Source organism: Aythya ferina (genome assembly GCF_964211825.1).
Source record: "Aythya ferina genome assembly, chromosome: 2".
NCBI classification, from domain to species: Eukaryota; Metazoa; Chordata; class Aves; order Anseriformes; family Anatidae; genus Aythya; species Aythya ferina.
The window spans coordinates 112,964,549-112,979,622 of NC_140297.1; the positions used below are offsets into that span (position 1 = coordinate 112,964,549).

At 40.9% G+C, this 15,074-nt stretch overlaps 1 protein-coding gene and 1 long non-coding RNA gene across 5 annotated transcripts in view; one reads left to right on the forward strand and one right to left on the reverse strand.

Annotated features, from left to right (window-relative positions):
• Positions 1 to 340: 340 nt before the first annotated feature.
• On the reverse strand, positions 341 to 1,596 carry LOC311432193. The gene is made up of 2 exons (XR_014689885.1): positions 1,115 to 1,596; positions 341 to 748 (listed from the first exon to the last, which is right to left on the reverse strand). It is a non-coding gene; the product is annotated as an uncharacterized lncRNA (long non-coding RNA).
• A 151-nt stretch (positions 1,597 to 1,747) lies between these two features.
• The window catches only part of PCMTD1 (protein-L-isoaspartate (D-aspartate) O-methyltransferase domain containing 1), a 41,638-nt gene continuing 28,311 nt past the window's right edge, over positions 1,748 to 15,074 (forward strand). The window contains exons 1-2 of one of the 4 annotated variants that reach the window (XM_084511331.1): positions 3,635 to 3,791; positions 9,882 to 9,978. The gene's annotated coding sequence lies outside the window, so the exon portion shown is untranslated. Of the gene's footprint in view, positions 1,993 to 3,634; positions 3,792 to 9,881; positions 9,979 to 15,074 lie in introns of those variants that run through there. The other 3 variants (XM_084511332.1, XM_084511329.1, XM_084511330.1) reach the window with 3 other exon arrangements.

Sequence of the window (15,074 nt, forward strand, 5' to 3'; positions counted from 1 at the left end):
GAAACTGACTCAAGGCAAGCCATTTTAAATACATTGATATATATAAATGGTTTTCATAATCTGAGATGTGCACAAAAATATAAACATCATAAATTATACATTGTTACTTTTGAGTTAAGAGGACTATATCTAATTAATGCTGTTTGTCTCATTCTATTTCTAAGCTACTGCCATTTTTAGGAAGGCCAAAATGCTGTTTTAGTCTAAGGAGTAACATTTTTGTATGTACATAAGAAATTCAGTATGCCTAACTACTCAATATATATGACATCATCTTTATTTGGAATAGTTTTCATTATAAATTGACGTGCAGAGAATGAAGACAAACTGGAGCCTGTCACCTATTTCATACTTTATTTGTACGATCATTAAAAAAATAACAGAACATCAGGACAAAATACTGAAAGAATAAGTAATGGTTAAATCTGCACAGAAAATAAATAGAAAACAAACAAACAAACAAACAAAAAACACTTTGAAAGAATAATGAAGTTTAGGGGGCACATTAGTTTAAATAAATGTTGTTTTATGAAAGGATGTTCACTGTGCTTTAATTAAGAGCTTCTCATCAAGACGCAAGTTACTGCAACAGAAATATGCACCTTACTTCTGGTTTGAAGATGGATAAGGCATTAGTTGAACCATAATTGACTGGGTAGAATTTTCTGTTAGACCTCAATATTGAAGTTTCTTTTCAGCTTTGAGAGAGGAGGGCTCAATGACCTTCCTAATCTGATGTTCATGTGCACTGCAAATGGAAAGAAAACAGTATTATTAGTTCTTTTGTATCTTCGGTTCATTGTAACCCGTAAGGAAAACAGCTATCAGAAAATGTCCTTAAAATCAAATGAGCAAAATATGGACACAACTTCTGTCCTGAGTGAATATCGATTAAGTGCATTTTTTTCTGGCAGGTAACGGGGATGTGTGGGCTATATGTGAGCAGATCTAAGAATATGATGGAAAGCGAGGGAATGAAAAGCAGGAGATCACACGCCCAATAGGCAGGACATTGTACACACTTACAAATCTGTCCAAGAGTTCTTCCACTTTAATTGTGTGCTGTGGGCATTACCTATCCCCTCTAAGGCCCCCAACCCCCTGTGATACTCACGCCCGGGCTCTTAACAGCTACATTTTGGTGTAGCTCATGTCTCAGGACTTCTAGAAATCCTGTTCCACCAGTACTCAAACGCTGGCTACAGCTCAAAACCTTACGCCTCTCGCTTGCATGTGGCAAGACTCTCGATGCTTAAACTGCTCCGGATTAAATTATCACCCTAAATGTCACCGAGGTACCAAAGCCGCTGTTTTAATCATAACATCAGCTCGGGACCTTCAGGTTTCATATCCCGGTGGCCTTAAATCCCTTAAAAACAAAACAAAACAAAACAAAACAAAACAAAACATGCTCGAACAGTGGGTCCGTAGGAACGTAGTGTTGCACCAGAACACCGTGCATGTGATAACCCTGAATCCACAGCCCTTCCTCCTTTCCCAAACTCCCTGGGACCTCTCCTAAAATGCTAAATTTCGCCGTTTTGCCCCGTTCCCCGCTCCGGGGCCGGGCTGCGCCGCGGGGGTTCGGCCGGCGGAGGGAAGCATCCCCCCGTGCCCCAGCGACTGATGACGACAACCGCCAAGGCGAAGCCTCCCATTGGCCCTCGCTCTCTCCGAGCGCCGCCAATCGCGGGCCGAATCCAGCCCCCCCCCCTTTCCCTTCCCCTCTCCTCTGAGAGCCGGCGCGGGGGGGCCGGTCACGTGCCCTTCTGTTTACATCCTCTCAGCTGTTGGGGCCCCTCCTCCCCCGGCGGCGCCGTCTCACACCAACAAACAGCGGCGGCCGCCCCGCTCCTCGGCCCCAAAGGGGGGCACCTCCGGCACCCCCAAACGCTCCCCTTCCCTTCTCTCCCCCTCACACACGCGCGCACGGCAGGCGACAGCTCCCCGCGGCTCCACCGCAGCGGCTCTGACCGTCCCCTGGCGGGCCGGGTGAGTGCTGGGGGTCGGGGGGCGCAAGGGAAGGGGGACCCGGGGTGCGTGTGGGGTCTCTCTGGGGGTCACCGTGTGAGAGCTGGGTGGGGGTGAAGGGGAATAACCCCCCCCCCCAAAAAAAAAAGGGAGCGTTGTTGCCTATTGTCCGTTGGCCCCGCGCGCAGGCGCGTTTTTTTCTTCTTTTTGTTTTGTTTTGAGGTGTGTTGGATTTTGGGGAGAAAAACTGGGATTTTGGGGACTTGGGGGGTGGTTGTTTTCGTGCAGAGCCTGCCCCCTTTGGTGGCGGGGGGGGGCTGGGGGAAGGTCCGGGACGGGGCTCGCCTGCGCACGCCCTCAGCAGCCCGTGCCGCCTCCTCCCCCCTCCCCCCCCCCCCCAACCCTCCCCCGTCCTTCCGTCGGCTGCGTAATAAAATATTTGTGTCCCCCCCAAAAAAAATTGGGCTGCCTTGGGTCCCCCCCCCCCCCCCCCCCAAAAAAAAAAATTGGGGTGCCTTGGGTCCCCAGCGGCTGTGCGGGGCTCGAGGGGGGGGGCTCCAGCCTTCGCCTGTCCCGTGTAGGAGGTCCGTGCCCTGCCTCCTCCTCCTCCTCCTCCCGGTGCGTTTGTTTTTCTTTCTCTCTCTTTTATTTATTTATTTATTTATTTATTTATTTATTTATTTATTTATTTATTTAACCAGGGAAGCGCAGCGAGGACGGGAGGTGACTTCGCCTCCCCTCCCCCGAGCCTGAGTGAGCAGCCCGAGGGCCGTGTGGGGTCCTGGAGGAGGCAGCAGGAGGAGGCAGCGTTTTGTAGGGTCAGGGTGCTTTGCCATAAGGGCGCTGTTTACTCCGTGCTCCTGCTCGGGAGGAGGAGCAGGACCCGGCCGCCTCCTCTCCCTCCTGCTCGCTGTGGTGGGTGCCCTTCGGCATCGTCACCCGGCTGTGCCCCGTCTCTCGTCCCGCCGTCCCCTTGTCGGCTGGCTGCGGAGCCAGGGGAGGAATCTTGGCGTGTGTGGGATCCGCAGGCAGCAGCTGGGGCCTGGTTTGTGCAGCGCTGACTTTGACAGCAGAAGGGAGAAGCTAAAACAGGAAAAAAAAAAAAAAAAAAAAACAAACACAAAACACAACGCCTGTGGTGAAAGTGAGCTGCTGGGGTGGAGAGGGAGATCCCTCCTTCTTGGTTAGAAGGAGGAAAACAGTTTTGGGGGCTCTGTAAGAGAAGAGATGGAGCTGCTGCGGTATGCTGAGAATGCTTATGTCCTTGTGGTACTTACTAGTAGCTGCGTAGGTACTTCCCTCTTACTGAGTATCTTGTCAAGTAAAAGTTAAGCACAGCTCAATTGCAAGCTTCTTCAAAGAAGTAAGTTTTCTTCTGATAACGAGCAGTAAACTCTCAGGCACACAGAGGAGGTGCACAGATGAGGATAATCAGCACTTGAATGATATAATGAAGATACTGATTCATTTTGTTCCTGTGCCCTCTGTATTAAAAAAAAAAAAAAGCCTTCAGGTTGCAAAAACGTGGTAAATCTAATGCTTAAAGTCAGTAAATAAGATAAAAGTGTTGTGAGGATGCCTTTGTATTATTCTTCTGAAGGAATAATAATCTGATTTTTTTTTTTTCCTCTCCCCCCCTTACTTCATTGTGGGTACAGGATAGCCCATCTCTGGAATGGATCAGGTTTGGATAAATGGAGCTGTTTTCTGCAGAACTCATGCCTGATTTGTTGGAAGAGTTTGAAAAACATTTTGTGTGTGTAGGCGGACAAATGTGTGAAAGATCTAGCACCATCTTAACTGCATTTGGGTGAATAAAGGTAATGATTGGAACATAAGGTGCATTGTGGAGGTCAGAGAACCACAATGAGGGCTTTGGAGATGGACATGCAGCCAGATGTGCTTGACAAGTCAGTGTCCCTCAGAAATGCAAGGAAAAACAATTGGATGTTGTTGGGAGGTCTGCAGTGTGGAGAACGTCATAAAACTGCAGAACTGGGCATGATTACATAATGTTGAACTTGCACTCAGGACAGCCAAATGCTGTCTCTGGGTTTGTGTAGGATAAGGTGCCTTCCCTGCATAATCTTCACATCAAAGGTCTTGTAAAAATTTTTCTGCCTCTCCTAATTGGCTTACTCTGTGGATTTTCTTCATGCAACCTCAACCTTTTTGTTTTTGTTGTGACTTGCTCCAAGTAATTGAACAGCCAGCTTCAATACTGAAACACCACATTTATTAATTTATGAAGTCTTTCTGTATTTATAGTCCAGATTGGCAAGAATTTGGGATCTTACCAGATTGGTCATTCTTACTGTTTTCTTGTTGATGACTGCCCAAGCTGCAACAGCTCCTTCTGAAGAGGTTTCTGCCTTACAGGAGTCTAATAATAGAACCTAGCTGCCAAACATGTATTGTAGTTTTCCATGCCTGTGCTGGACTGCACCAGAGCAGTTACTTGGCTGAGTTTCTATAAACTTGGAAGAGCTCTTGCTTTGAGACTGTGTGTGTGTTCTGAAGGTAAAAGGTAGGGTCAGGCACGATATTGATGCAGGTGGAAGTCTCTAAAAAGCATGTTGCCTATAACTTTTCTAGGCAAACTTGAAAGAAGAGTAAAACAGGGACAAATGTTCAGGTTCTTGCTGCAAGAGCTGGTTAGTAATACAGCTTCTTCCAAAGGTATTCCAAAAATTTAATACTGGCGAAATAACTTTTCCATGCAGCCTTCCAGAAGCATTTATGCAAGTAATTTTAAGACTTTTAAGACAAATGCAATAAAAGTAATTCTGAAATAGATGGGCAGTATAGGAATATTTATTGAAGTCTTCAGTGGATGGTAGGAAGTAACTGAGAATACAGTCAGTGTTCTGGAGGAGAAACATCTTTACATGTACCCGCTCCTTTCATTTCCTACCATGTTTCCAAGTCAGTAGGATTTTGTGTAAAATAGAGATTAAAGCTCTGTTTTACTCTGCTGTTTGAACTGCAAGTGATTCTCTAGCTGATCATGAGTTACTTCTGTGTAAGAAAAGTGCTTTGAAATTTACAGTGCTTGGCAGTTTCAGATGCAAACATCACTGAATACTATCTTACTCATTTTTCCTACTTAGAATATAGTTTCTTCAAACCTAAGGTGGGAAGAATGTGTGCCATCTTGTTTTGCAAATGAATATTTAGGGATGTGACTTGCCTAAAGGTGCTCTAGGAGCCTTCTGGTAGGGTCAGAGGTAGATCAGGTAGATTGGTGTGCCTCTTCTAGAACCAGAGTATAGGGTTTTTCTGAAGGAGAACTCTAATGTTTGCTTTGCAGACGTGTGATTGCACTTTTTCACTTTTTACCTCTTCTTTTATGGAGTTTTAGGGAGTTTATATTAAATAACGTGGATATAATTACATTGAAACATCTGGAAATAACTACTGTGCTCCATTTCCTCTTAGGCTTATTTGTGTATTCTGGATGTTAATTAGAGGCTTTAGGCCTGCTGACTGCAAGCCCTTAAAGCAGTTCTTGCCGTTCTGTTTAAGAAAATTGGGCTGGGCTTCTGAGTGTTGAAGAAAGGACAGAATTTGTAGCAGTTTAGGATGTTGAGTATCTTTTTTTTTTTTTTTTTTTTCAGGATTGAAGGATTATCTGGCTGCTGTTCAGAACAGTAGTGTTAATTTTCTCTCCTTTTTGTCCTCCTGGTACATCATGCCAACTTCTTGCTTCAGAGTTAGTGTTGCTACTGCAAAGTTGGCAGTGCTGTTAACTCATCACAAAGAGCCTGAAATCCTGACAACTGCATGTCAATTCTTTTTAAAAATCTACAGAAATCTGAATTGCAAGATGATTAGAAGCTTGTAGGAAAATTTTAAGGTAACAAGTAAACTGAAAGCAAAGATACCTTTGAAAATGGTGGTTAATCCAGAGGAATTTAGTTCTGAATGCAAGGAGTGTTTGAAGTTGTAACTAGAAAGAAACTGAGGTGTCCATCACTTGTACATTGCGACTACAATAGGTATGTGACTTCTCAAGTAGTTTTATCAGTCCTTTAAAATGATACATAAACACAAATCCTCCCTCGTTGTTAGGAGGAAAACAGTGTTTTAGAAGTAACCATAGAGCAGTTAAAAAAAAAAAAAAAAACACCCAAACCCTACAGCCCAAAAATAGTTCAGAGGTGACATCAGGAAGTCACCATGGTAACTCTGGGCTACACATTCTGGTGCTTTCTCGTGTGGGGGAGTTCTGGGTTGGGGAGGTGACCATGAAACAGGAATAAACTGCTCCTCTAGTTAGAAGGCTGCCATGTGACAGTTCAATGCTTGGAGCCCAGTGCTTAGAAGATGCATGTGATGAAGTCTAGTTTTTGAGTTCAGCTTTATTTTGTATAGTGTTCAGTGAAGAAAAGATATAAAAACCTATTTTGTTCTAAATGCAGAATACTGAGTTGTATGAATTGTAGGGAGTTTGAGGTTAAGGTACCTGGAGTGTCATTAATGTGACTTAGGAAATCATAACCCTCTATTTAAAATGCTGTATTTCACTGCACGTTTTCTCAAGATAATATTTGATCACTGTGGGTTCACAAAACAAATGTTTAACTTGATTTGCGGTGTTTTTAGGGTGTACAGGAAGAAAAATAGAATTACTGTTTAAAAATGCTGTTTAGAAAATTGGGTTTAGGGAGCAAGTAGTTTGATAGTGAAATGTAGAGCCTGAAAGCTTGTAAAGAAAATAGTTTCACATTGCAGGTATAAAAGGGTGTTAATAGCACCTTCAAATAGATGTCTAGTGTTGTTATCTGGGGAGTGAGCTGTTAAGTATGACAGAGAGTCTACTGAAGGCTTAAATTTTTATGAAATTTGGGAATAAAAAGTGACAGGCAGGATAAATCCAGATAGAAGTAGCCTAGCAGTTAGAAAAAGGATAACTTTTGTCTAGGCTGCTAACAGGCATGCCTTACTGGAGATTGTATTTTAATATATACATAAAAAATATATTTATATATACACACATGCACAACCAGCCTGCGTAGTGACTGTATTTAGTTTGCTCACAGGATCTGGAATGCCTCCAGGTTATTTTCTTTTGGTCTCTTGACTTACAGATCTTTTGGCTGATGATATTTTAACTTACCTGGTTACTTTTCCAGACTCAACTGCCACTTCATTTCGAAGGACCCATTCCCTCAGTCACGAGCAGTTTGTTTTTTTTTCTTTTCTAAGGGTCTTAAATCACCCAGCAGCAGCAACTCTTCTCGCATACTCAGAGGGAAGCAAGGACAGGATGTGTGCAGAAGCGATTTCCGTTGCATTACTTAACAGTAATTGTTGCTATCATAGCCTGAGTAGCCTATAGTTAGTGTGAGCATCTGCAATAATACTAGAGGTCTGTGTTTAAGCACCTGAATCACATGTCAAGTATCAACAGTTTGTTATTACAAAAGCTTTTATTTGCATAATTGCTAAATAGAAATGCTTATTTAACCTGTCAATCATGATTGTTTCTTCCTTACATTTTTAACGATTGGCTTATTATTGTCCTTAATGATAGGTGCATATTTCTAATGGCAAATGCAAAAACTGTTTTCAGAATGAGTAGCAACAACTCTGTAATACTGGATGATGTTCAGTCAGGAGGCATTTGACTGTCATTGGCAATTTTTTTTTCAGTTGATACCTACCTACCTCTGTCAGTAGATTTAGAGGTAAGAGGTACAATCAAGTCAGGGTTCTTACGTAATACCAACTTAAGATATAGTGAGGTAATACAGCAGATACAAAATATGTGTGTGTCTGAATGTCACTGTGCAAAGTATTGGTACTAGTCTTCAAGTTAAAAAAATAAAAATAAAAATAAAAATATACTGGACATCAGTTTCTGTCTTCAGGAGTGAAAGGGAACTAAATCCTAGAGAACATCTCAGAGGTGATGTCTTAATTCTTTATTCATGCTTGTTTCAAAAGTACCTCCAAAGATGCTTCTCCAAGAGGAGATAACTGCATTGATACGTGGCTTCCATCAGTAAAGTCTGACAGTCATTGGAATTGTTAATGGTAATAATCAGCTAGGGACTTACATACAGAAATCTGTATGCCTGTGGTGTCCCTGTCCCAAATGAAAGGCTAGATTCCTATAAGTGGTTGCTTTAACACTGAAAGAGGAATTAAGATTGTGGTGGGGAGAAAATGAGAAGCCGTTACTATTCTGAAAGTTTGTGTTATTTCTGTAGCAAATTTTTCAGCAGATATTCAGGAATTACCATGTATTTTTCTTGACAAGTGTTTCAAAGAAAAAATCAAGTAATATTCCTCAACTCAATCACCACCACTGTAATGTATAATGGTAGAAGTTAAAAACTGTTGGAGCTACTTGCTTGGTAATGATTTTCAACACTTTTTTTTTTTTTTTTTTTTTTTGCTTGTAGGTATGGCTAAATTGTATGGAAATTAAGTGCTGAAAGAATGAACTCTTAAAATCACCAAATGAGTACTTACTTTTAGGAAAACGAGAGGTTAATATTCTTGCTGTAATATGTTCAGTTAGGAAGGAATTCTGTCAGTATTTTTGTCGGGACATCAGTTTGCCACTAAAGTAACTTACTTCTTTCGGAAAAATCTTGAGACCCAGATTTTTCTTCTTTGCTCTTGTTGATGTTGGATTCTGTCAGGTGGGGTGTGCTGGCTCTTCTGCTGGGCATGTGACCCTGCTGTTTATTTGCAAAACTCTCCCCTTTCCCTTTTGAGAATGAAATGTGGGTCTGCTTTCGTTCAGTGTAGTCACCTGCTGTCTATTCTCTTAAGTGTTGTTGTCTTATTTCTACAAATTCTAAATTTGGTGTTATTGCAGTACTTAGGTCAGTAAAAACTGGAAGGGCACAGAAGAATTGTTGCTGAGTTTCTTTATGACTTCTGCAGAGCTGACAATTTGCAGCATTATAAATCCCATAGGCTTTAATCTCTGCTTATTTACTTCAGTTAATTATAACTAAGACTCATTACTGCTGAGTTTCCTGAGATTCCTGATGTCTTCTGGAGTAACCGAGTTCTCAAGAGAAAAGTCAAGTGTAGGATTTGACTCACAAGTTCTGGAGTATGTTGGATAAACTGGAGTTGAATGTGATATAACCAAGGCAGGTTATGTGAGTGTAGCAGCCTCTTGTGTTACATCTGTAAACTACACTCCTGTCAGGTGAAGGCCATGTGCTTTTTGACTGAAAAAAAAAAATTGATAAGGTAGGATTGTGGGGATGAGTACACAATAGTGTGCAGTGCACAGCTGCTACATCAAAGAATGATAAAAGGTTCTGAACTTCCATTTTTATGGAATATTTGTATATGAAATATGACATATTTGTATGAATATCTTGAAATGGTCACTGATGCATTCCCAAATCTCCAGACTGTACCCGCTGTTGGTACTGTGGGTAAATGCTAATTTTTCAATAATACTTTATTCTTCCCTGAAGAAAAAAAAAATCAACAATGCCAGAAATATCTTCAAGTTAAAAATGTGTTTATGTAGTTTGTGCTCGGCACTTAAAGAAGTCCTATGAGAAGTATTTCTAATTTGGAGGAGTTCTGAAAAACTGTGATATCAGGCCTGCCTGAGGTTGTTGAAAGGTCAAAGATAGGTTGGGGTGTTTGTGAAGAACAAATAATTATTCATAAAAAAAAAAAAAAAAAGTAGTGAAGTAGCTGTGTAAGTTTTATGGTTTTGGTCATTATCAACTCAGTGAAGTCTAGTATTTCACATTTTTTTGAAAAATCTGTTTTAATTTTGTAATCTTAACTGTAGAAGCTTTTCAGTATCTTAGGTTATGTAGATAAAAGCATAGTATAAAAGGATATGCAGAAGTGTTTTCTGTAAATTATAAAATGATTCCCCTTGCCTGCTTTTCTCTTATTCCTCTGTCAATCATGTTCAGAGTGATACTGAAAGCCATGACTACAGTAAAGAAATGTCAACGATTTAAAAGCATTTCTGTGCTCTTGGAAAGAGGGATGAGTATGGCAAATACTCAGGTAAGTGAAAAAAAATTCCTGTAGCTCAAAAAAAAACACAAAACAAACACCACAAAATATTTAAAAAAAAAAAAAAAAAAAACACCAAAAAACATGGGATTTTGCTAATCAGAGGTATGTTCTTTTTAGGATATGACTGAGAATGCAAACAAGTCAGTTTCTTCTAAATTTATGTAGCTTTTTAAAAATCTGTTGGAACTTGGATGAATAAGCATAATGTCACCCTTCTCTGTAAAGGTCTTGAAGTTTTTTTACTGGGCATAGGTTCTTGCTCTGAAAGTAAATTCAGAGTCTGTTCTTGCATAATAGCGTGTCCTTCTGAAACTCTCTCCCTTAGTCACAAAGGAAAGGATGTTTTCTGTGGTTAGGCTTTGATCCTGATTTAGTTTTTCATATCTGGAAGTACTACTCATTTCTTGCTGCTATAAAATACAATGAGGCCTGCTTATATGTATGTTTTGCTGCGTTCAGTAGCTTTAAGGATTGAGGCTTTAAGGAGGGCAAGGCACCTGTCATTAAGACATGGAACTGGGCTTGGTTTGAGTGCTAGTGACACTTGGGTCTCTTCCAGGAAAAGGAGTAGACTTGGGTTAAACAAATTTGAATGTAAGATTAACACTTGAATTGCCACTTTAAAATGAGAGGCTTTAAAGCGTTTGCAGTAAAAGTTTCACCCTTCTACCCCAACTGCCCCTTGGGTCTACTCTTCCCTGTTGCCTTGTGTGTGCTCACTCAGTGTGTCAGCAGTTCCCCGATGCCTCAGGTTCTCCAGCAGCAGACTTGGGCCTCCCCCTTACCCTCCAAGAGCTGGCTCCTCCAGTTGTTTCCCCCAGTTCCTGGTTCCCCGGCCACTCTGTGTCTGTGGGTACCACTGCTAGATAGAGCTCACGTCCTCCTTCGTTGGCACCATGGACGTGTGGGCCCCAGTGAGCTGCTGCCACATGGCCCCCCACTTGCTGCTGTGGAGACCTCTGTGCACACAGAATAGAGCCCCTCATGCAAGAGGGTTGTGAAAGTCCAGTGAGAAGACTCATCCTGGGTGGCTTTTGCATTTCCATGGAGACTTTTTGGTAGATTTTAAATATACATTTAGTTCGTACTTGATTTGTGGGTCTTCAGAGTTATGGTAAATCATGGCTGTGGTAAAAACCTTGAAGGGGTGGGGTAGTTGATCTCTGCTTTATATTAAAGTAGGCATTGGTTATCTTAAGAAATACGGGTCTGTGGATGAGGTTCTGCCTTCAAGTAGTTGTTTGTGCATGTAACCAGTTACATTTGAAACAATGGGTGGACCCATTGCCATGCTTCTGGAAGTCTGCGTCAGGGAAAACTTGTAGTGGGGTGCTGAGAAAGACAGGAAGCGAGTAGGCAGGCCTCATCCACCTCTCCTGAAGATTACAGGCCTAAGTAATAACTTAAAACATACTGTTGTATGCAATGTGGATGTGGTATGCATACTGTATGTGTGTTGTATTGCACTAGACCATTTTAAGAATTGAGTAAACAAGATCAGGATGAAGCTGTATTTATATAGTGTTTTGTAAGAAGGGGATGCATGATAAAAGTTGACATCCTCAGGCTGTGAAAGTAAACATTTTGATAGTATAGTAATGAGCTGTTCGTAGCACTGTTACTGTATGCAATTGTCATGCTTCTAGAATTATATCTAAAGACCAGAAAATCCAAATGTTTTAGTACACTTTGAGTTTGATAGTTGATCAGCTGTGGTGTTTTTTATGAGAGTGCTGTAAATACATAGCTCTGAGATGAGGTTTCAAGTGTCAGGAATGTAACCATTTTCTATTTTTACACTTGACCTCATTTCTATTTTCTTTTGCTAAAGGCAACAGGCCTGTGTTGTTCTGTTGCTGCTGAAAGCGAGTTTATTTAAATAAATGGAAATGTTTATGTGCAATAAGCTTTTGAACTTCAGCAGTAGCTGAACTAGTGAATATTTTGTCGTGAGCCACGTTTACCCTACTGAAAATTATATGGACTGTGACTTGATCTGCTTAAGACTAGCTGCAGAAACTGCATTTATGGTAAGAGTTTAGGAGAATGTTTTGATTTGTGTACTTAAACCTGCTTTGCATTTTCTTAAAGTGGCTTTATTTTGTGACTTATTCCGTAAGTGATTTATGAGGGTGACACTGAAGGTAAAGGAGTATCATATTTTACTGTGTGATTTGCTGTCTTCTGGCCACTACATACTAAATTATTACACATTTTCTTTTGTGGAAAGAAATAGATTGCTTTTAAAGATGTTGAAAATTTGGCTTGTCCTTTACATCAAGGTGTCTGCTTAATTGTGGTATGGTCACAATAACATTCAATATTGCAAAAATGTTTGTATTACTTGTATGCCTTACTACTTTTCATACTGATGAATCAGGACTAGATCTTCCAGAAGTGTTTTTCCCCCCAACATCTATACAGGTCTTCTCATTAATGTTTGACTGTTACAGCTTGTATAAAACTGTTTGCAAGGAGTATTCTCTGTTAAATACTGTTATACAAAGCTGTTTATTGTGGCAATGAATTTTGCTGCCTGGTCATTCTGTAACTCATTAATTCCTGTAAAATATGTGCATGGACAGCAGTTTCTCTTCTGAAATAACAGGTGCTTGATACAAACTCAGACACTAACAGACATCTGTATGTATTGAGCATCACTTATTTATATATCTGTCTTATGAAGTCCTGATAGTTTAGTCTTGCTGTTGAACAAGCTGATATTATCTGGTACTTGCTGTTCCCGTTGGTCTATTAGGTCCTCCAGAGTAGCTTCTCTTTTTTTTTCCCCTTTCTCCCAGGCATTGTATTACAAAGCAGTACTCTTCCAGTTTATGCTTGACAGTCTTAAAATAGTTGTAACCTGGGAATAGACGGAGCTGTCAGAATACTTCTCAGGATCTGAGTCCTTCAAAAAGGAGTGTTCTATAAGGGGACTGTTCCTGGGTTGTTTCATGGACTGCTGTCAGAGGAAGGGTAGGGGATTTTCTTTATTATGTTGGGATGGTGGCTGACATACTTTTGCTTATGATATGCTCTTGTGGAACTTTGACAGGTCACTGCAGCACCTTAGGCTCCTTGGAGATGAGGCCAATTTATGCAGTGTCATGCAAACGAGCACCACTGAACTTCCTGGGCTGGTGGGGGAAGAGAAGTGATGTTAATTGCTTTGATTTCTACAGTTGGTAGGATACGATAGAGAACACAGTATTAGGCCAGAGTTAGCATTCGCTCATAGAGGTAAACATAAAACCTTTTGAGGTATAATCACCAATTTCCATATGGCTGACTGCCGATGATAAGCAACAGACTGACAACTGTGTCTTATTGACATGTTGCTTACCACCCCAGGTTGTCAAAAAGCACATCATGCTGCTCTGGTCCATCACTGGTACAGAAGTAATGTTGCCAGCAACTGTATGATACCATTATTCTTAGTTCCATCATACGCTGCCATAGACATCAGTCCTTGTAATTTTCCTCAGGTATTCAGACATTTCTTCTTAGCATTTAAGTGCTCTCTGAAATTGGGAAAATAATTTTGAATAACTTTTTAGTTTTATAGACTTATAGGACTGACATACACCATTTTAGTTCTTTTGGTTTTCTGTAACTATAGTACTACCTTACAGCATCTTTCTGTTTTGAAAACCGATTTCTCAGAGCACTTAGAGTATTTTGTTATTCATCTTATGCTTCACTATATGAGGAAGACCTGATTCTAGGGGCTGAAGCAATAACTGATTGAAATTTTACAGCAAATACTGGCTAGACTAAAACTTTCAGTGAAATTGGATACTACTAAATCGTGTTGAAAGTGTTTGCTTGCCAAACTGTGCTTGCTTTCAGACTTAAGCTTTTTGTAACATGAATGACGAGATTCAAAATGCAGTTAGGTGGATCCCAGAGATGGCATACATCTGAGGAGAGAGGTGGAAGGGAAAAACAGTTTGGTGCAAATGATGGATGGTTTTTCCTAGCAATTAATCACTCACAACAGGGCAGTGAGACAGCTTTCCTGTCTCTCAACAGGGTGTTTCTGCAGGAGATAATTAAGAAAGGTCAGCTGGTGGCCCAGGGGATATTCTAGCATGTGAACACTGAAGCTGGGTCTGTGGTGACCATAATGACAACTATTGGAAGATCATAAGCATAGCCCCAGATAAGACAGGACGGTTGAGGTCATAGAGCTCAATCTGAGGACATAGAGCTACTTCAGTACTCTTTTGTTAGAGATCTACAACTTCAGATTTCAGAAACTGACTTGCAGTGTTTCAGCCCAGTACTGCAACCTGCATTGTTGGCTAACTGGTGAAAACACTGACCTCGTGTCCATGTTTCTAAGTGGGAATGCAAGTGTGTGGTGCCACAGGTGGGGAAATGAGTTTGAAGAAGAAACTTACAAATCCTGTGCTGGTTCATCTTTGCAAGCAGTGCTTTTTGCTGATTTTTAAGCAGTAGTGAGAATTGAGTCAGGATGTGGTAGTAAACTGCACATTAAAAGCCCCATTCAGGAAATAATGTGGGTTTTTTCATTTGTTATATGAAGTAATGAATTTTAAATTCTTTATTGGCATACTTGAAAACAGACCTGGCATACAGAACTGGTATATAAAAAATGCTTATTTTGGCATTCAGGCTTTGTCGTTGTGTGAAGAGGGTAGATAGCATTTCAGATGGGGAAAAAAAATCCAAGTATAGGAGAAAACTTACTGAAAAATGAATGTATTCCAGTCCTAAGAAAGAAGGGGAAAAAATCTAGGTGGACAACCAACAAAACTACATTTTTTGTTTAAAAAAAAAATAATTACAGGAACTGAAAATAAAAACAAAGAAAAAAGCTAAGAGGACAACTAGACATTCAGCAGGGTTGATTTGGAAGTTATACAACCTTGTGTAATTATGAAGGTAACTTTATAATGAGACCTGTGGTGTTGTCTGTCACTGCTTATAAACTCGTGGAGCCGTAAGCCTCAGTGCATCTTCCAAGAGAAGCTTGGTGCTGTCTGTGGCATGTGGTGTGTTCAGGTGGCTGGAGATGGAGGAAGACAATGAGAGCAAGGGCACACCTGGAGCCTTGTGTA